This window comes from Mesoplodon mirus (assembly GCF_964341445.2).
Source record: "Mesoplodon mirus genome assembly, chromosome: 4".
In the NCBI taxonomy this organism is placed as follows: Eukaryota; Metazoa; Chordata; class Mammalia; order Artiodactyla; family Ziphiidae; genus Mesoplodon; species Mesoplodon mirus.
The window spans coordinates 84,308,086-84,331,049 of record NC_138979.1 but is presented as its reverse complement, the minus strand read 5'-3'; the positions used below and the strand labels follow the sequence as shown (position 1 = coordinate 84,331,049).

General features: G+C 35.5%; 1 pseudogene across 1 annotated transcript in view; it reads left to right on the top strand.

The window, feature by feature from the left end:
* The window catches only part of LOC309801978 (ankyrin repeat domain-containing protein 26-like), a 119,072-nt pseudogene that overhangs the window by 65,427 nt on the left and 30,681 nt on the right, over positions 1-22,964 (top strand). The window contains exons 16-24 of the transcript XR_014296159.1: positions 5,300-5,382; positions 6,526-7,638; positions 9,365-9,516; positions 11,828-11,998; positions 13,810-13,843; positions 14,352-14,493; positions 17,788-18,001; positions 19,856-20,036; positions 20,647-20,784. The product of XR_014296159.1 is annotated as an ankyrin repeat domain-containing protein 26-like (transcript). The remainder of the gene's footprint in view (positions 1-5,299; positions 5,383-6,525; positions 7,639-9,364; positions 9,517-11,827; positions 11,999-13,809; positions 13,844-14,351; positions 14,494-17,787; positions 18,002-19,855; positions 20,037-20,646; positions 20,785-22,964) is intronic.

Genomic DNA, 22,964 nt, shown 5'->3' with positions numbered 1-22,964 from the left:
ATCCTTGCCAGGTAGAGTAATCTTGGTTGTAGGTTCTTCCCTTTTCTCACTTTAAGTGCATCATGCCACTCCCTTCTGGCTTGTAGAGTTTCTGCGGAGAAATCAGCTGTTAACCTTATGGGAGTTCCCTTGTATGTTATTTGTCATTTTTCCCTTGCTGCTTTCAGTAATATTTCTTTGTGTTTAATTTTTGCCAATTTGATTACTGTGTGTCTCGGCATGTTTCTCTTTGGGTTTATCCTGTATGGGACTCGCTGCACGTCCTGGACTTGAGTGGCTATTTCCTTTCCCATGTTAGGGAAGTTTTCGACTATAATCTCTTCAAATATTTTCTCTGGTCCTTTCTCTCTCTCTTCTCCTTTTGAGACCCCTATAATGCGAATGTTGTTGCGTTTAATGTTGTCTCAGACGTCTCAGGCTGTCTTCATTTCTTTTCATTCTTTTTTCTTTATTCTCTTCTGCTCAGTGAATTCCACCAATCTGTCTTCCAGGTCACTTATGTGTTCTTCTGCCTCAGTTATTCTGCTATTGATTCCTTCTAGTGTAGTTTTCATTCCAATTATTGTATTGTTCATCTCTGTTTGTTTGTTCTTTAACTCTTCTAGGTGTTTGTTAAACATTTCTTGCATCTTCTCGATCTTTGCCTCCATTGTTTTTCCGAGGTCCTGGATCATCTTCACTATCATTATTCTGAATTCTTTTTCTGGAAGGTTGCCTATCTCCACTTCATTTAGTTGTTTTTCTGCAGTTTTATCTTGTTCCTTCATCTGGTTCATAGCCCTCTGCCTTTTCATCTTGTCTATCTGTCTGTGAATGTGGTTTTTGTTCCACAGGCTGCAGGATTGTAGTTCTTGTTTCTCCTGTCTGCCCTCTGGTGGATGAGGCTATCTACGAGGCTTGTGCAGGTTTCCTGATGGGAGGGAGTGGTGGTGGGTTGAGCTGGGTGTTGCTCTGGTGGGCAGAGCTCTGTAAAACTTTAATCCACTTGACTGCTGATGGGTGGGGCTGGGTTCCCTCCCTGTTGGTTGTTTAGCCTGAGGCAACCCAACAGTGGAGCCTACCTGGGCTCTTTGGTAGGGCTAATGGCAGACTCTGGGAGGGCTCACGCCAAGGAGTACTTCCCAGAACTTCTGCTGCCCATGTTCTTGTCCACACGATGAGCCACAGCCAACCCCCGCCTCTGCAGGAGACCCTCCAACACTAGCAGGTATGTCTGGTTCAGTCTCCCGTGGGGTCACTGCTCCTTCTTCTGGGTCCCACTGCGCACAGTAGTTTGTGTGTGCCCTCCAAGAGTGGAGTCTGTTTCTCCCCCAGTCCTGTCAAAGTCCTGCAGTCAAATCCCACTAGGCTTCAAAGTCTGATTCCCTAGGAATTTCTCTTCCCCTTGCCGGACCCCCAGGTTGGGAAGCCTGATGTGGGGCTCAGAACCTTCACTCCAGTGGGTGGACTTCTGTGGTATAAGTGTTCTCCAGTCTATGAGTCACCCACCCACCTGTTATGGGATTTGATTTTGCTGTGACTGCGCCCCTCCTACTGTCTCATTGTGGCTTCTCCTTTGTCTTCGGATGTGGGGTATCTTTTTTGGTGAGTTCCAGTGTCTTCCTGTCGATGATTGTCCAGCACCTAGTAGTGATTCTGGTGTTCTCACAAGAGGGACTGAGAGCATATCCTTGTACTCCACCATCTTGGTTCAGCTCTTATTTGTCTTAAGAAATTGAAATCTGACAATTTTACTTTCTTTAAAAAAAAGAAAAATATTTTTGTTATGTATTCATTTCCTGTGTCATGGCACTGTATGCTCTTTGGATCTAGTGTGGACCTAGACTTATCCTATTTTTACCAGGAAACAATTAGTCACTCAAGGCTATCATTTCTTTTGTAAATTTATGATATTTATCCAAGCCTTAAAAAATGAGTTCTGAAGATATTGGTGCATTGAAGAAAGACCATCTCATTGTATTAAAGTAGTACCATTCATTAAAAGATTTTTTAAAACCCATGTCTCTGGAACACACAATACTGTCATGCATATTTAAACATAAAATAAATGGTTAGACATAATTTTGTTAATGAAAAAATTTATATGTTGAAGAGACGTAATTATTAATAAATCTCCTAAGGTATACAGAATATGTAATAGAGATTGATGAGTGAATCAAAGTAAGTAACAGTAGAAAAGTAAAAATTAGAAAAAATGAGAGGCAATACTTAACGTATCTATATGAATGGCAATGACGTTCAAGATACAATAAGCCATGAAGGAATAGTGTGTTTGGGGGGAGAGGAGGACATGGGACTGCTTCTCTGAAGAAAGAATTTGTTCAGGTTAGTCAAATTTGTATTAGTATTCACATTCTAATAAACGGAAACTTTGTTTTTGGATTTTTCAGAGTGGGATTCTGCTAGTTTGTCACTCAATAATGAGACTTGTCAAAGAGCTGGGCATTTGAAAGTTGATGATAAATATCCATTTGTGTCACAATCAATGACCAAAAATCAGTCAGCATCCACAGAATTTGGACAGATGACCTTAACAGATAAAGAAAAGATTAATATCGGAGTGTTGTTTCTGTTAGGGGATTACATGCTCCGTGACCTGTGTGAGTCACAACTGCCAGAAAACAGAGAAAGCAAACAATGTAATAAATAAGCACAGAGCACTCAACCGTAGGCCACCTCGGCATGGCTTCACCATAATCCTGATGTTTCCAAAATCATTTTGTGGCAAAATCTGCTTTGTGTTTACTCCTTTTATTCAACCTGCAGCGAAACGTCTTTTAGCAAGACGTTTGCATTCTTCCTCTGAGGAAAGCAACATAATAAATAACAAAGGGAATTAGGAGAGAGAATAGGTTCGTTAGGCTAGTATTTAGGATACACCTGAGAGTGGGTAGCAAGATTATATTTAGAACTTTGGGACTAGTTGGGAAACCTAGGCAGACATTTCAAGATTCCCTTCTCAAAATGTAGTTTCTTAGCTTTATTTTTGTTTAGCTCTGAATTCATTAGTATTAGTTATAACTATATTCAATGTAACGAAAAAAGCACCTCCAAAACCAAATACTAAACTATTTCTTGTATTTTGTATGAGTTTATATATTTTAGAATTGGCTTTCCCAGCAGTAATGGGAGTCATTGGGGATTGCTACATAGTCCCTCCTTCTTAGCTGTGTCCACATAGTATACCAACTTATTATTTTTAATGAATTAATAGTTCACAAGGGATATTGGTTTTAAGGAGTGCTGATCATTTAAAGATAGTGTAAGGAAAATCAATTCTAATTCTACTAGGATGCCCAGTCTATTGATTAACCACATCTAATATATGTTCTACATAAATACCAATTAATTTAGTGCCGTTAATCAGTCATATGATCAGGGCTATAGTAATAAATCATACACTGTTTTCTTTTTCCAGTCCTATAGTTTTATCTTCTTGTCTTTCCTTACCTGTGGAATTAATGTTACATTTACAAAAGATTCTCAGTTATCTCCTAGAGTAGTGACTACAAGCTATAAACTCAAAGTTTTTTTTATCTATACAAGTGACTTGTTTGCTCTCATTTCTCCATGAGCTTGGTAGGTCCAAGAAGCACAAATTCAAATGAAACACCTACACGAGCCCCCTCAACACAGGAAGATGTGAAACAGGAAAACTGGAAACTAAATACAAGCAACTTAAAACAGTTCATGCAGATCATTTCTCTTCTCAGTTGATACCTTTTATAAAGTAATAAGCAGAGTCTAGTTCTTGAGGGGCCCAGGATTCGTGCATTTATTTATTTAATAAAGATTTATTCTATGCTGGGTCCTGGTAATTTTATATCCTAAATATTTCTGGAAACAGTTCCTCAGTGTAGGCCTGCATCATCTGTTTTTTTTTTGCATTATAATGCCATCAAATTCTTCTCCCTCTATTTATTTGTATGGCCTTCAAATTCATCCCTCCCGCAGCATTTAGAGTGATCTATCTCAAATGCACCAGTGATCGTGAACCACTCTTTAAAGCATATTAATGTCCAGCCATCTTAGAATGACACGAGGCTTTCGTAATCTAACTTCTACCTGACTCTCCCTCTCTAGCCCTTTCTGTCTGTCCTTTGCTCTGGAATTCTGAACTGCTGGTGATGCTCTCTCATCTATCCCTGTATTTTAGACAACTATTCACCCTGTTTTATGTATGCTTCTCTGCCTGTCTTGCTACAGCTTTCCATGCTCTCTCCCTTTCCTGCCCTCTATTCCCTTGAATCTGACTGACCTCACTGTGTAAGTCTCAGCTCAGGCATTATCTCTAGAAAAGCCATCCCTGACACCTTTTATCTACATTCTTCTTTAAACTCCATGTTTAGTACTGAGCAGGAACTCAATAAATAATTATTGAGTAAAATAAAGACTGTTTATACAAAGATGATTTCAAGAGATTGCCCTCTACAGTCTAGAAGCAAAGAGGATAGATGTGAAGAAATAATTTACAGTTCAGGTGATGAAGATACACTAGAAAAATCTATAAAGTACTAAGGTAGCTACTAGGAAAGAGATACCTATTTGGGGAAAGAGAGCTGTAATCAAGGAGGACTTCACAAAGCACGCTGAGTCTTAAAAGATGAAAAGAACTTTGTCAGAAGAGTAGAGGAAAACATTTCAGATTAAGGAACTGATAAAAGCATGAAAAGTAACAGTAATTTTGGAAACCATGAATAACGTTGCAGTTGAAGCTTGGTGTATTGTTAAAAAGGTACTATTATGAAGTAGAGAACAGAGTATATTGTGACTTTCTATGTTTGTCCTGTATTTTTAAATTTTGTTTGTTTGTTTGTTTGTTTTGCGGTATGCGGGCCTCTCACTGTTGTGGCCTCTCCCACTGCGGAGCACAGGCTCCAGAGGCACAGGCCTAGCGGCCATGGCTCACGGTCCCAGCAGCTCTGCGGCATGTGGGATCTTCCCGGACTAGGGCACGAACCCGTGTCCCCTGCATCGGCAGGCGGACTCTCAACCACTGCGCCACCAGGGAAACCCTTTGTTTGGTTTTTGATTGTTCTGTTCATTGATGTTTGGTGGATGAATTTGTCAATGAATCTTTGAGATGTTTGTGTGCCTGTAACCTGGTGACATCTGGTATTTCCCAGATGGTTTGTTGGAGTTTTAGGTAATTAGAAGTATTTCTTAAAGAAGTAAATATTCAGCTAAAGATTAAGCTTAATTTAAATTGTCATTTGATAAAATTTTTTAAATCTATTTTTATAAAGATTATGTCTTTTATCTAACTGTTCTAAGTAGTTAATTTTAACTAAACATATAGATTTGTCAGCAGAGCTAGACTTAGAAATAACATCGGAGGAAGCACAAGAAAGGCTTGATGGAAGTGAAAATAACCACTCACAGGTATGTAAAAATGTAAATGTAAATTTCTGGCTCAATATTGTTTTCTATGCTTTAACAACATAACAGAGTTCAAGTGAAATTACCTTTCAAAATTAACCTCTTAGAATTGATAGATAATAATTTAATAGTTAGTTTTTATAGTGCTTTAATTACAAAGCTTAAAATATTGTTAGAATCTGTTATAATTTATAGTTAAACTTTTCCTTGGAATTGAGGCAAAAAAATTTCCTGAATATTGTTTGCTTCTTCCTTACATGATAAAGAAGGTGATAATCAAATACTGAATCGTATGATTAAGCAGTTGAAATTATGAACAGTATATCAGTGATGGTCCGTGAGTTAGATTCATGGAAGGAGAAATCATTCCCAGCTGTTCAAAATTTGTAGTTTCAAGTTGCCAGTCACTAATGCCAAGATTAAAAATTTATTCTGTCTTGTGACCTCTATGTAATCAACCTAAGGATCTCCATTCAGGGAGAGAAGGGGTCATACAATCAACCCAATTGCCTATTAAGGAAGCAGACCTTCCAGAATTGGACCTTTGTTGTTAGGCTACAGACAATAACTTTCTAATTTATTTCATTTCAGGGTAGGAAACCAGTAAATAATATTAAACAATGTTTTATCCACTTTCATTAGTGGATATTAGAATATAATATAACTGAATGAAAGCAGGTATTATATCAACGTATAATACTATCATAGTATATAATTTGCATTAAAATTTAGGAATTTGTTCCTCTTTCTGATTGGTGTTAATTGATTTTGGCTCCCAGTAATTCAAGGTTTGTCTATTCTCCAGTTACTAGTCCTTAAAAAAAAATGCTTACGTGCACATAGGGACTTTTTAAGGTACGGTGAGGTGAAATATTTTTAAGTAAGGAAGGCTTTGTAACATTAAAAATCATCTCCTAATTCATTTTTGGTAGATTTAACATATATGAATTATTTAGTTCAAACAAACAGTGACAAAATTGGGTCTGTGAGTTCATGTTTTTCTCCGGTTTCAGGCTAAGGCAAGTTATTTTTCACTTCTTAGTTGTAATCCAGTGATTTGTGAGTAGCTAAACATAGATTAAGAAGTTTAATGGTTAAAGTTTAATTATTTTCTAATTTTTCTTTGTCTGTCCTTGATTACTTAAGGATAAAGTTATTTTACAAACATGTACCCTGACAGAAAAGACATGTGAAAATCAAATCAAGCCAATTGATCTTCCGCTTTTGCATCTGCAAAAAATGCCTCAAGAACCAGAAATGAATAAGGAATGTGATAGAGAGGACATATCTGTATGTTTAGGACTTCCTTGTATACAAAAGCATGAGGAAATGTGGATCAAACAAGGCAAATTAGGGTGGAAAAATAACTTCAAACACATCACAAATAAGTTAAAGTGGAAGTTTGGTGGAACTTTTGAAAAATACAAAATTACTGTTTGTCCTGAGGAAGAGCCACTACATGATGACCCTAAAGAAGGAGCAAACATAAAGGAAATACCTTCTAATTTGACAAATAATATACCTGACTGTGAGGCAAAAGATGCATTTGGAGTATCTGTCTCTCTAGCATTCCAAGCATTTCCTGAACAAAAAGAACCCAGTCTTGAAAATGTTTTTCCATCTTATTTAACCTCTGGGTCTTGGGGACATTCTTGTCCATCATCTTCACAGCTTTATTTAACTGAAATTAAATTAGACTATGAAAGTGATAAACCAGACACTGAACATGTTTTTAACAAAAATGAGGAGAGTTTTTATAATGATACAGAAAATAAAAAAGTAAGGGACCCAGTAGTTACATTTGAAATGCAAGAAGACCAAGAGTTTGATATGCAAATGTTACAAAATATGAACCAAAATACCACTAATTGGAAATTAGACATCGGATGTATACCTCAGTCTAGTGATCCCAAAAGACTTTTTGATTTATGGCTTGCCTGCTCCAATGAAATGAAACACATGATTCAAATAAAAAGTCGTGATATTTCTGCTGTTACAAATACTTGTAAGAAAACCAAACCAATACAAGACTGGTTCCAGAAGCCATTGCTTTCAGATAATTGCAGTGCTAATAACTATAAAAGCATGCAACCTGAATTACAAAATGGGAGTTCTTCTCCACTGAATACTAACAGAAGATCCAAAGTGTATCTAAATGAAGAATTACAGCAAGATATGCAAAGGCTTAAGAATGAGATAGCCATGTTACAAGTAGAGTTCCTGGCTTTCAGACAACAGAAAATTCAACTTCAAAAAGAGGTAGAGGTTCATTTGCTGCTACTTTGTTCTTTCTCTTTATCAATGATCTCTGATCCATTCTGATTTTCCACTTAGTAATAAAATGGGGTCAGCTAAATAGGTAATTGTGTAGAAATAGATTACTTCTGCCATCTAAATAATAGGAAACTATTTTCATGGCTTTTGTTCCTTAATCAACCTAAGTCTCTCTCTGTCAGTCTTTCATATGAACTGGGAAACTAATTTAGCTACATACCATGTGACCTTCTGAGCCAGAATTTCCACAAAGGAAATTGCTTAAGAAATATAATAAGCTAGGGTTTGGGTTTTTTTTTTAATCTATTGGGTTTTAAATATAAATTACACTCTATGGTATGGGAAGGAAGCAGTGACTGAAAGAAGGGACATAAACACGTATTCCTGCTAAACTGATCTCTTTATTGTGCTTTAGTGTATGCGATCTTCTCTGCTTTACTCAATCGCTTGGCACTTAGAATTCCAACATGGCCACTTCAAGATATTTTTAATAACAAATACATGTACTCCCACATATTCTTTAATCACCACTCTCAGATGTTTCTGTTGAGTCAGACCTTTACATTGTGTTGTTTAATAAAATGTGGTAAGTTTTGACATGTATGATTTTATCATTTAGGTAGTATAAACCCTCAGCAAAACAAATTCAGTATTTATCTCCAAAGGAGAAAACTGAGTTTTGATGTGCAATGAGGGGTTTTTTTTCCTTCCAGTAATAGATTTTTTAATTTGTTTGTTTGCTCTTTTGTGTAAGAGGTGCATTGACTGAGTTTTAAAGTAGACAAAAATCTGTAGATATTCTCCTTTAAAAGAAAAAGAGATGAGCCCTACCCCCAACTGAGGCATTAAATTACTTTGCCAAAGTCACACTTTTAACTTATCTGATTAATCTGATGAATTCATCTGGTAATTTATCAGATTCAGGGTTACAGAATTGTATCATCTCTTTTGGTGCCATGAAATGATAGGAAATGCCACTTTAGGGGCTTTGGACAAATCATTGAACCTTTCTTGGTTTTATTCCCATTATTGGTAAATAGTGGGGCTAAAGTAGATAATTGCTTCTGTACCCTTTAGCTCTAAAATTTCATGGTTATTGAATGTGAAATTGGGAGGCATTACTCATTTTCCAGAATTCCACACTAACTAACAGTTCATCAATTTCACTCTACTCCTGTTTTTTGGTAAACTTTGGTTCATATATTTTAGTGAACACCATCACTTTTTTGATATTCCCAGGATCCAAATGAAAAAAGAATTGTAAAAGGCAGTGGGGGAAGAATAGCTTCAGTGCAGAAAGAAGGATGTTTCCTTTTTGTTACTGAAGCACCAAGGTGTCCCATCCTCTAAATTTGGCTGTTTAATGCAAAATCCAGGTGGTAAAGATCAAAGAGGACAAATTTTGTGTCTTTGTTTCTTTATTTCTCTGTCTCTGCCATCAGACAGGGAAGAGTGGATGTGAATAGCTGCACCACATTAAGAAAGCCCTTTTTGAAATTTTTAAAATTTTATTTCTTTTCCTCAAACAGAAAGAAGCAGACTTTACAAAAATTTCAATGACTTGTAATTAAAAAAATTAAAGTAAGCACAAAACTATTTTTATTGCTTAAAGCCGGGGCAAACTCTGAGTCAAGTAATTAATAACAATGAAAAGGTCTTTATAATGAATAAGGTAATAACAATTATATGTAGTGTCAAACTTTCATTAAAGGTTGAAGAAGCAAAGAAGAAGCACAAAAGTAGTGAAATGGAAGTATCAGAAAACATATATGATGCTGATGATAGTGGATTAATTCAACAGAGAAAGAGCAGAAAAACTAATAACCAACAGTTTCCTACCATGGAGAATGAAGATTCTGATAGGTAAGCCTATGTCAGTATTTAACAATAGATAATTGTTATTTTCCTATAAAACAAGTTCTCATTTGAGCTACTGTTCATGATTAACAAATTTTATATTTTTCTAGGGTTATAGTTATTTCTAATACTCTTGTCCTTTAGCCTTAATACTAGAGTTAATTGGTTAACACACCACTGTATTACAGTATTAGAGTATTCTGGATTTGACTGTATACTTACCTTTACCAGTGTGTTGTATATTTAAATATATTTTATGTTACTAATTAGCGTCCTTTGATTTCAGCTTGAAGACTCCTTTCAGCATTTCTTGTGAGGCAGGTCTAGTGGTGATGACCTCCCTCAGCTTTGCTTTGTTTGGGAAAGCCTTTATCTCTCCTTCATTTCTGAAAGACAACTTTTCTGGATAGAGTATTCTTGGTTGGCAGGTTTTTTCTTTTAGCACTTTGAATATGTCGTCCTACTCTCTTGAAATCCATTGATAGACTTATGGGGGTTCCCTTATAATTTACAAGCCTCTTTACTTTTGCTGCTTTTAAGACTCTCTCTTTGTCTTTGATTTTTGACAGTTTTGTTATAATGTCTCCTGGCGAGGATTTCTTTAAGTTGAGTTTGCTTGGTGACCTATGTGCTTTAGGAACTTAGATATCCAAATCTCTCACCAGGTTTAGGAAGTTCTCAACCATTTTTTCTTTAAATAAGCTTCTGCCACCTTCTCCCTATCTTCTCTTTCTGGAACTGCCATGATTTATGAATTATTTCTTTTGATGGTATCTGGTAATTTATGTAGGCTTTCTTCCCACTTTTTCATTCTTTTTTTCTTTATTCTCCTCTGATTGGATAATTTCAAAGCTCCTGTCTCTTAACTCACAGATTCTTTCTTCTGTTTGATCCATTCTGCTGTCAGTGCTCTTTGTTGCATTTTTCCTTTCATTCATTGTATTCTTCAGCTCCAAAACTTCCATTTGGTTATTTTTTATTATTTCTATCTCTTTGTTAAACTCCTCATCTTGTTTGTGTATTACTTTCCTGATTTTATTGGGTTGTCTTTCTGTGTTTTCTTGTAGCTCACTGAGTTTCCTTAAAACTACTATTTTGAATTCTCTATCAGGTAGATTGCAGATCTCCATGTCTTTGGGATTTGCTAGTGGAAAATTATTGTGATCTTTTGGTAGTGTCATGTTTTCTTGATTTTTTTTATGTTACTTGAAGTTTTGCATTGCTGTCTTTGAATTTGAAGTAGCAGTCACCTCTTCCAGTCTTTAATAACTGCCCTCTCCAATGTATCCCAACTTGCATTTTTTTGTTCCAGTGGTATGCTGGCACTTCTCTGCTGGAAACCTGGATTTCCACAAAGGCTCTCTCGTCTGTGGGTGATTGTCTAAGACAGTGTTTTCCAGGGATTCCCTGGACGTTGCTAAGAGTGGCTGCAGCCAGTTCATGGGCCATGCAGGGTCCACAGCTGGGCTGTGGTCTGTATGTCTGTTACCACTTGGGTGGGCAGGACTCTTCCCAGGTCCCTTGGTTTATGGTGCTGGATCCTGCAACTGCCACAAAGCCCCTTTTGTCTGTGGATAGATGCCAAATTGTTGCTGGTGGTGGAGGGATACTATGAGGTACCTATTTTTCAGCCCTGATGCTGACATGACCCCAACATGTGGGTGTTTAAAAGTAAATTTTCCCCCCAAGATATTTCCTTGAGTTCTTCTTTCGTGTTTTATGTACCTCATGTTATTTTTAAAAATCATGCAAATTAAACATTATTATATATCAAAACAAAACAAAAAAATAGAGTAGAAATCTAATTATTACTCCCATGTCTAAGAGTCATTGCTTTTAGGCAGTGAACTTCAGCTTTTCATTGTAGCACTTGAGGTTCTTCAGAATGTCTTTCCAGACTCATCTCTCTGCTTCCTTCCATGTATTTTGTACTTTTCCTTCCAAGTTTCTCAGAAACACCTAGACTCCATGTGTCTAAACTTTGTGCTCACATTCTAATCACCAAGTAGAATGATTTTCTCCATTTTCTTTTCCTCATGACCTCCTGTGTTTATTTAACCTCTTCTGTAAAGCTTTCCTATGTTCACTTATAACTTTCATGTGTCAACTCTTACATATCACATTGTATCATAATTGTGTATGTGTCTTTGAAGCAAGGATTTGTATTTGCTTGCATATGGTTGGTACTTCATAACTGTTTTGTGAACTAATAAATGACTTATGATGGGTAAGAGTTGGAATTTTACAAAAATTGGTTTTTTATTCTTTATCAGTAGAATTATTAGAAAACATTGGCTTTTTAATGGATTTTTTAAAGTAGCGGTCCTGGCGTGCACATGAAGGAAGTAAAGAAAAAGGAAAATGAAAAATGGACAACAAAAGAATGTGTGATTACACCAATGTTTGAGAAGGCTGATTCACTGAGTGGTGGTCTGCTACACATGAAGGATGACAGCAGTTTAAGTGGAGTAGATCAGGATGATGGCAGGTAAAATGTACAAATTCTTTTAGGTCAAGAAATATTAGCACTGAATACTTTTTCTGGAAATAGAACAGCATAATATAGTGTACAGGTCATGACAGGAGTATTCTCAACTATACCAGATGAACGCTGCTGAAAGGTTAAGATGAGGATGAGTGGCTTTGACCAGAAGTAGTTTCAATAAATATTCCCCATGGAAGCTGGACTGTAGTGAATAAATATAAACGGCTCCTTAGGGAATATTTACTGGGAAAGGCAATAGAGAACTGGATGGTAACTGAAGAGGAATGTGGAGTTCAAGGGAGTTTCCTTTCTCTTTTTATGTTAAGATGGGCGTTTTTAGAGTATGTTTGTATGCTGTTGGAAATGAGCCAGTAGAGGATGCATTTATTCAGTTTAATCTTGTTTGCATGTCCAATATTAGAAAGCTTATTGATTGTATTACATTATCTTTAAAATATTATAGTAAACTAATTGTACATAATACTTCTATTCACGTATAGTTTTATGGTAAGGGCTTGTTCATTGATTTTGAAGTGTAATATTCTTATATAATTGAATATGCAGATGAGTACTTAAAAGTTATTCTATCATACATAGATTTTTAAAAATTATATAATCATAAATTTACAAACATTTAGGCCATACTGAAAAGGATTTAATCATTCCTTGATAATTCTAGATGACAGTATCATCATGAGTGGCTATGGTTTTGTAAGGTACTCTAAAACAGGTTATGTTAACTTCATAGTGGTTTAGATTCCAGGGAAAAGGGTAAGATTTTGTTTATATTTGATAGGAAAAAAACTATTAACAATCTATCACAGATTATTACTTTTGGATTATAAAGTTCTAAATTACAAAAGTCATGCTTCCTATACCAAAAGTGTCATTAACACGTATTGTGCGCTAAGTATATGTTGAATGTATGAATAAACAGCTGAATGGGTGAATGAATGAATGGGTGAATGAAACCCTCATCAATGGGTTGATGAATTTCTTTACAAAAGCAAATCTTTATTGAAAATAGAATTCCTATATTGCCTGGGTCTAAAGTCTTTTTATTTTTGAAAAATATGTGTAAGATTCAGAAATTATTATTTATAGTTATAACTAGACATGGAATGATAATACAGATTCATTTGCTATCATATTACTTAAAAACACTTAAAAATAAATATTACCTTCTCATCATATTGTGAAACACAAGTGTTGAAGCCAGATTTCCTGGGTTTGAATTCTGGGTCAGCTGCTGATCTGCTGTATGGGCTTGGGCAAGTTACTTAGCCTTTCTGTGCTGCATTTCTTCCTGTGTAAAAAGGACCTAATGTATTACCTCTCTCCCAGAATTGTTGTGAGGATTAAAATGCCTTTAAGACATGTAAGGTGCTTATAATAATGCATAACAATTACATAGTAAGTCCTCAAAAAGCTAATATCATGATTATTAAAAACGGGTTTCTTTCATATAAGGACTTAATACTCTCCAAATAGGTTTTAGTGCCATAAAGTTAGTTTTTATTGAAAATGACGATAACAAAAAACCCTGGTATATTTCTTCCTATCAAATAATGCAAGTAACATTATGTTTTTCCTTTTCCTTTGATTGTCAGCTTAATCTAATTTAATGCTTTGTTAATATTATTATGGTGTATTTTCTTTGTCCTTTAATGTTACTCTTTCTATTTATTGTTTAATCTCTTTTATAGAAAATTAATTACCAATGCAAAGATTTTATGTGAAAAACAATAGGTTTAGGTATTCTTTGGATTTTAAGTATTTAATATTTGCCTGAAAAGAATCGTTTGTTTTTCTAGGGCTACAAAGGAAACATCTAATGAGAAGAACAAGGTAGAGTAAAAAATTAATTATAAAAAATATTATCCTGTAGTAAAAAATTACTTTGTGAAAGGTATAGTGGAAAAATAGAAAATCTTCCTTTGTTGTAGAAACATTTACTTTGAAAAAATAATTTAGAAACACTGTTCATAAAATTATCCCTTTGATAAAAATCTGTTCTTTTAAGATGTATCTGTGTTTTTGCTTTTTTTTTTTTTTTTTTTTTTGCGTTATGCAGGCCTCTCACTGTTGTGGCCTCTCCCGTTGCGGAGCGCAGGCTCCGGACGCGCAGGCTCAGCGGCCATGGCTCACGGGCCCAGCCGCTCCGCGGCACGTGGGATCTTCCCGGACCGGGGCACGAACCCATGTCCCCTGCATCGGCAGGCGGACTCTCAAGCACTGCGCCACCAGGGAAGCCCTGTGTTTTTGCTTTAATAAAGAGATATTTATCACCTCTGTACACTTAGTATATTTTATAAGTATTTTGGGGACATTGTGAAATAGTATTTTTTATTTGTAGGTCAAAGAGCAAATTAATTCTATGGATGACCTTGATGACTTAACTCAGTCATCTGAAACAGCTTTTGAGGATTGCCAGATGCTTTACTCTAATTATAAGAATTCCATGTTGCTAATAGAACAACTTGGCATGGAGTGTAAAGGTAGGACCATGGTATAAATATGTATATTTATATGTATATTTTTGTGTATACTGTTGTAATATTTGGTAGAATTCACCAGTGTAGCCATTTGGGCCTGGAATTTTCTTTGTGGGAAGGTCTTTAAGTAGGACTTTAGTTTCTTTTTTAGATATAGGGCTATTTAGTTTATTTGTTCTTTCTTTTTTTCTTTTTTTTTTTTTTTTTTTTTCTGTACGCAGGCCTCTCACTGCTGTGGCCTCTCCCATTGTGGAGCATAGGCTCTGACGTGCAGGCTCAGCGGCCATGTCTCATGGGCCCAGCCGCTCCATGGCATGTGGGATCTTCCTGGACCCGGGCACGAACCCGTGTCCCCTGCATCGGCAGGTGGACTCTCAACCCTTGCGCCACCAGGGAAGCCCTATTTGTTCTTTCTTGATTGAGCTTTGGTATTTTCCCTCTTTCAAGGAATTTACCCACTTCATCTGAGTTGTCAAATTTATTTACATAATGTTCATAATATTACTCTGTCAGTCTTTTAATATCTATAGAATCTGTAGTAATTTCTCATTACTCATTTCTGTGAAATTGGTAATTTGTGCCTTCTCTCTCTTTTTTTTTTTTTCATTATCAGCCTGGCTAGAGGTTTATCACTTTTATTCATCTTCTGAACATATTTGGTTTCACTGGTTTTTTAAAAACATATTTATTTATTTATTTATTTTAGGCTGTGTTGGGTCTTCATTGCTGTGCTCAGGCTTTCTCTAGTTGCAGCAAGTGGAGGCTACTCTTCGTTCAGTGTGCAGGCTTCTCATTGCTGTGGCTTCTCTTGTGGTGGAACATGGGTTCTAGGTACATGGGCTTCAGTAGTTGTGGCACGTGGGCTCAGTAGTTGTGGCTTGCGGATGGTAAAATGCAGGCTCAGTAGTTTTGGCACACAGGCTTAGTTGCTCTGCGGTATGTGGCATCTTCCTGGACCAGGGATCAAACCCATGTCCCTTGCATTGGCAGGTGGATTCTTAACCATTGTGCCACCAGGGGAGTCCCTCATTGATTTTTCCATGTCTTTTTTGTTTTGTTTGTTTTGTTTTTTCTCATTGATTTTTTCTTTGATTTTTTTATTTCCTTTCTTCTGCTTGCTTTGGGTTTACTTTGCTCTTTTTTAAAAAATATTTATTTATTTATTTTATTTTTGGCTGCGTTAGGTCTTAGTTGCAGCATGTGGGATCTTTTGTTGCAGCGCGTGGGCCTCTCTCTCTAGTTGTGGCGTGTGGGCCCAGTATTTGTGACACTCCAAATGGGGTGTGGGCTCCAGCGTGTGTGGGCTCTGTAGTTGCGGCATGCCAGCTCTCTAGTTGTGGCTTGCGTGTTCAGTCGTTGCAGTGGGCGGGCTTAGTTGCCCCATGGCATGTGGGGTTTTAGTCCCCCGACCAGGGATCGAACCCGTGTCCCCTGGATTGGAAGGCAGATCCTTAACCACTGAACCATCAGGGAAGTCCCCTAATTTTCTCTTTTTCTAGATTTTTATGTTGGAAGCCAAGGTCATTGATTTGAGACCTTCTTTTCTAATATAGACATCCAGTGCTATAAATTTTCATGCAAGTAAGCAGCATTCCACAAATAGTAATATATTATGTTTTCATTTTTATTCAGTTCAAAATACTTTGTAATTCCTCTTTTCATTACCTCTTTAATCCAAGGATTATTTAGATGTGTGTTATTTAGTTTTCAAATATTGGAGTATTTTCCAGAAATATTTTTGTTCTTCATTTCCAGTTTGATTGCTTTGTGGTCAGAGAACATACTTTGTATGACTTAAATCCTTTTGACTTACTCCTTTACTTTATAACTCAGAATATAGTCTTCTTTTGGTAAGTGTTCCATGGCTACTTGAAAAGAATGGTGGTGTTCAAGTCTACAGTATCCTTGATGATTTTCTGCCTGCTCTTTCTATCACTTATTCATTGAGGGGTATTGAAATCTCAGACTGTAATTGTGGATTTGTCTATTTTTCTTTGCAGTTCTCTCAAGTTTTGCTTCGTATATTTTGAAGTTACTAGGCACATAAACGTTTAGGGTTGTTGTGCTTTTTATTAATTGACACTCCTCATTATGAAATGACCTTGTTTATTGCTGATAATGTTTTTTTACTCTGAAGTCTACTTTGTTTGGTATTAATATAGCCAGTCTAGCTTAGCTTTGTTTTGTCACATGTTAGTGTGGTATATCTTATTTCTAACCTTATTATAAATTTATGTCCGTATGTTTAAAGTGCATTTCTTATAGGTGGCATACAGTTGGGTCTTGCTTTTTGATCCAGTCTGACAATCTGCTTTTTCTTAAAAATTAATTAATTAATTTATGTATTTATTTTTGGCTGTGTTGGGTCTTCATTGCTGCGCACAGGTTTTCTCTAGTTACGGCAAAGGGAGGCTACTCTTCATTGTGGTGCACAGGCTTCTCATTGCGGTGGCTTCTCTTGCTGTGGAGCACAGGCTGTAGGCCCATGGGCTTCAGTAATTGTGGCATGTGGGCTCAGTCATTGTGGCGCATGGGTTTAGTTGTTCCATGACGTGTGGGAGGACCAGGGCTCAAACCTGTGTCTCCTGCATTGGCAGGTGGATTCCTGACCACTGCGCCACCAGTGAAGTCCCTGACAATCTGCTTTTTAATTGAGGTTTTCAGACCATTTTCACTTAATGTGATTATTGATACAGTAGGTATGAATCTGTCATTATGCTGTTTGATTTCTGTTTATCCCATCTGTTCTTTGTTGCCCTTTTCTTTTTCTGCCATCTTTTAGATTAATCAAGTAATTTTTATGATGTAGTTTTATTTCTTTTTTGTTTTTTTGGTTTATTAACTGTAACTCTTTTGTTCACAATTTTAGTGGTTGCTTTAGGGTTTACAGTATTTTACTTAGGGTTATCACAGTCCACCTTCAAGTAATATTGTACCACATCATATATAGGATAAGAATATTACAAAATAGTTTACTTCCACTTCTTCTCTCCTTGCCAGATCCTCCTGGATCTGTGGGATTGTAGTTTTCATTAAGTTTAGAAAGTTGTTGGCCATTCTTTTCTTCAAATATTTTTTTTTCTGTTTCTTTCCTCCACCTCTTTGGGGCATTGTATATTTAGCCACTTGAATTCCTGGTCAGGGAATTAAGGTCCCGCATGCTGTGCGTCATGGCCAAAAAAAAAAAAAAAGGTATTTGTTCAATGTATGGATGAGTGAAGGTGAAAATGCACAGTGCTTTATACATAAAAATTACTCATATATTTTATTTCTATCTTTGTTTTCTTCCTAATGCAGATTCTGTTAGCTTATTGAAAATTCGGGATGCAGTTCTTTCATATGAAAGATTAATAGATCTTAAAAAAGATCACTGTGAACTACTTACAGGACAAAATAAAAAAATGGAAAGTAAGGTTACTGGGCTACAAAAGGAGCTATCAGAAACAAAAGAAATGAAATCACAGTTAGAGCATCAAAAAGTGGAATGGGAACAAGAGCTCTGCAGCTTGAGGTATTGAACATCTTGGTTTTAAAGAAATATTTGAACTGTTTTTATTTACTGTAATACTACAGATGTGTATTTACTTTAATATTACAGGAAGTTTTATAATTGCTAACTTACCTGCTGGGATTTTACAGGGGAGAAAACATCATTAGTATTGTGGAGTGTGAAATTCTTGGAAATAATAGAGCAAGTTCTTAACAGTGGATACTTCTACTAATAATTTAATGTATATATTTCCAAATCATCATTTTCATGGCCATACAGAAGTCCTCCATACGAAGCCTCATTTTTTTGTAATCTCTCTTTTTTTTAATTTTATTTTTTTATACAGCAGGTTCTTATTAGTTATCCATTTTATACATATTAGTGTATACATGTCAATCCCAAGCTCCAAGTTCATCCCAGCCCCCTGCTTTCCCCCCTTGGTGTCTATACGTTTGTTCTCTACATCTGTGTCTCTATTTCTGCCTTGCAAACCAGTTCACCTGTACCATTTTTCTAGATTCCACATATATGTGTTAATATACGATATTTGTTTTTCTCTTTCTGACTTACTTCACTCTGTATGACAGTCCCTAGATCCAACCACGTCTCAACAAATGACCCAATTTCGTTCCTTTTTATGGCTGAGTAATATTCCATTGTATATATGTGCCACATCTTCTTTATCCATTCGTCTGTTGATGGGCATTTACATTGCTTCCATGACCTGGCTATTGTAAATAGTGCTGCAATGAACATTGGGGTGCTTGTGTCTTTTTGAATTATGGTCATTATTTTTTTAGCAAATTGAATGTCAGTTATTTTTCATTTTTCTGCATTATATTTAATGCTACAAGGAATGTCTCTTCTATAATTTCTAACATTTCTGATTATTTATTTTGAATAAATTCTTTAATATTGTGTTATTTGGTTAAAGTATGAGAACTTTTTAAAAAGGTCTTTGATCCATGTTTCTAAATTGTTCTCCAGAAAGTTTATATTTCTTTACACTCCCACCCACAGAAGTATGAAATGGCCATTTTTCTCAAGACAAAATTTTTCAAAACATTTATGTAGTTTTATTCTTAACATATGCATGGATGAAATAAGAGGTAAAAATGGAAGGTGATTACTGATTAGTTTATTCAATATCTCTTTCATACAGAGATAAAATTAGTTCACAGGTTTGTGCTGAAAGCACAAAATACTCTCTATTTGATTAATTAATATGGATCCTGCCTTACGGGATTTAAAATTATTTATTAAATAGATAATAATCAACAAGTTGAAAATGTTGCAAAAGAAGAAACATAAAAAGTGTGGGGCAACAGATATTAGACTCCCTAGCCTAGTCTTGGATTACAGTGTCTGAAGATATATGTTCTGTAAAAGGCATCTGCAGATTTTATCTGGCACTGTAAGTCATTTAGGGGTACCTGTAGTATTTTATGAAGTTGAAATTTTATTTCTAGTGAACTTATAAACTTGTTTCTAAACAACAGCTTCTCTTTTTAACTAGTAACTAAATTATCTGTCTTAAAGGAGGAGTAATTATGACAGTGTGGAAAACAGGGTAATTTTCGGCCTAACTTCACTGAATAATTTCAAAATTTCTTTCCTACACTATTCACCAGAGTTACTCTTGACTAAAACTTACTTAAGTGGCAGAATGTTTTTTCATTGCTACCTTTCAAGTATATATATCTTTATGAAGAGATTGAAGTGAGGAATTAAAAATATGGGACCTAGAAAGGAAAAAAAAACTGGAGAACAGAAATTTCATTAGGATACTAAATCAGCAGGTGAAGAGCCAGATCATAAAATGAACTTTTTATTTTCCAACAAAACACATTTTAAGGTAAGCATATTTAACTGCAGATTCACCCTAAAACAAGAAAAGAAGAGAAGAAATGCTGACAGGTTATATGAAAAAATTAGGGAGCAGTTAAGAAGAAAAGAAGAGCAATACAGTAAAGAAGTTGAAATGAAACAACAACTTGAACTCACTCTCAGAGCACTAGACATGGAACTGAGGACTGTGAGAAATAATCTGAATCAGGTAAGTTAATCTTTGGTGAAAATTTCAAATTTCCAACAGTATTTCATCAGTATTATTTGTAATATCGCTTTGATTTAATATATATTATTTAGGTTTAAAACAAATAAAAAGTGTTATCTCATCCTAAATATGAACTATGACATTTATAGCTTAAGCTATTAATTTCTTGCCATTCTTAGCTTCTAATACATGCTCTGTGTATGTTTTCTGAATGGAGGAATGGAAGGTAAATTGAGCTTAATGATTAACATAATGATTGGCATTTTTGGTCCATTCAAAAGTAATATTCTTAATTCCAATCCATGTGTTAATTTTGGCTTTTCTGTGTTAAACTACAGGGTAAATTGCCTTGAGACTGCGATGGAACTAGTTAAATGCTTTGTAAAAAGATTTTCTTTCACAATACTATATCTCCCTGTATTTTTGCTCTGTGATAAGTTTAGCAGTCATTTAAATTAAAATCTTAAGTTATTCATGTGGGATAAATATCCTTGTGTTTATTTTAAAAGGCTACTTCCTTTTAACAGTTTTTTTTTAATTCTGCTCTTAAGCTTTTGACTTTTTTTTTTTAATGGTATGAGACCAAAAACCTCATGAAATGTGTCTCCAGGTTGTAGAAGAGCGAAATGACGCTCAGAGGCAGCTTTCTCGAGAGCAGAATGCCAGAATTTTACAAGATGGAATCCTGACCAGTCACCTTGCCAAACAAAAGGAGATAGAAATGACTAATAAGGAAATGAATTCTGAGATATTTTCTTTAATCATTTTCAAATATTTGTGTGTATGTATCTGTATATGTATATATTTTAAAAACCAATACTATACATCACAGACAGTGTAGAGGATATTTAAAACCTATTTAAGTATATTTGGGGGGGGTGACGTTCCTCGTCCATTGCATATTTAATATTTTTAGTTCAAACATAATTGAATTATATTTGATTAAATTTAATTCAAGTAGTATTTTTAATTTAAATCCATTTGTCTGCAACAGTCAAGCAGTGACATACAATAGCCTCATCCAAGGAGCAGCTTTTAATATTTTCCATAGGAACTGATTAACTTTTCATAATCTGAAAACTATTGCTACCATCTAGAAAAGTCTGCACCCTGATGGCGGTTTAGGCAGGGAACACCATGTGTGCTCCACCATCGAAAACACTACCCGACCAAATCTCAGCACTGAATACGTTCTTGCCCTCTGCTTTGGAGTGAACATGTCAATCACTATGCACCTCATCATTTTCAGTGTCTAAATCAGAGTCTGTTCTTGGCTTCACTGTCATTTCTTTAACCAGTACCCCATCAATGACATTTTCACATCACTTACAATTTTTCAGTATCGTAAAAGCTGCAACATTAGTTGTAAAAACATTTTTTTTTTTTTTGTGGTACGTGGGCCTCTCACTGTTGTAGCCTCTCCCATTGCAGAGCACAGGCTCCAGCCACGCAGGCTCAGCGGCCATGGCTCACGGTCCCAGCCACTCTGCGGCATGTGCAATCTTCCCGAACCAGGGCACGAACCCGTGTCCCCTGCATCGGCAGGTGGACTCTAAACCACTGCACCACCAGGGAAGCCCGTAAAAACTTTTTTGAGCCCTTAAAAAAAAATATTTCCTTAGAGTAAACTTACAAAATTACCAAAAAAAAAAGAGAAAATCCCAAAACAAACAAACAAAGCAACATTATGGTTTTTGGCAGTGATTTCACTTCCTTGATAGATTAATAGAGAGGTTAGTTTATCCCTTCCACTGATGGTAAGGGGGAAAGGTATAGCCAGTTCAGAGAACGTCTTTTGGATGTCATTCTTCTACTTGTGAGAAAATTAACACTTTGCTCCAGGTAGTGTCCTATTTCAGTACAAGGAACTTTTGAAAATAGTGATAGATATGCCATAATATTTATTTAGTGATAATTTATTGATAAGTGTTTTATTTTTAGTGAAACAGTTCATTGTATTTCCCCCTACCTTACTATTTTAAGCATTATGAAGAGAGAATAAAAGTTATTGCAGCAGCGAATAATCTCACGATTTTCTAAGATCTCTATAAATTTTACCTGATTTACCACTAGTGTATGCACCATAGTGAAATATAAGGCTCATTGCATATTTATATGTTTGTACTAGAGAACTAGCTGTGGTTTGGTGTAAGAGGACTCATAGTAAAGTCAAAAGACCTGGAGAAAAGCCTGCAGCTTGCTTGTATTTTTGACTTCCTCATTTCCAGGATTGTCATAGCTAAATGAGTTAATTGATGTTTGTAGAAGTGCTTAGTACAGTTATCAGTAGATGTAATTCTTGTAACTGACTATAAAAATATTAGAAATGTAGAATATTTATGGAATAGTCTCAGGACTATATAAATAGTAGAAACATAGAATATTTATGGAATATTCTCAGGAAAAAAATTTTTTAGGAAATTTAATCTGTTGAAATATATACAGAGCTAAGGCTTTTACTATGGGGTAGCTGTATAGGTTAGATAGCAGATGTAATTATTTTTAAGCTAGCAGGTGGTATTTTATTTTATTTTTTATTGAAGTATAATTGATTTACAATACTGTGTTATTTTCAGGTATACAGCACAGTGATTCTGTTATATATATATATATATATATATATATATATATATATATATATACCTTTATAGATTCTTTTTCCAAATATTGAGTGTAGTTCCCTGTGCTACACAGTAGGTCATTGTGGGTTATCTGTTTTTTATATAGTAGTGTGTATATATTAATCCCAACCTCCTAATGAATCCCTCCCCCTCTTTCCCCTTCAGTAACCATAAGTTTGTTTTCTACGTCTGTGAGTCTCTTTCTGTTTTGTAAATAAGTTTATTTGTATCCTTTTTTTAGATTCCATGTATAAGCGATATCATATGATATTTGTCTTTCTGTCTGGCTTACTTCGCTTAGTATCAT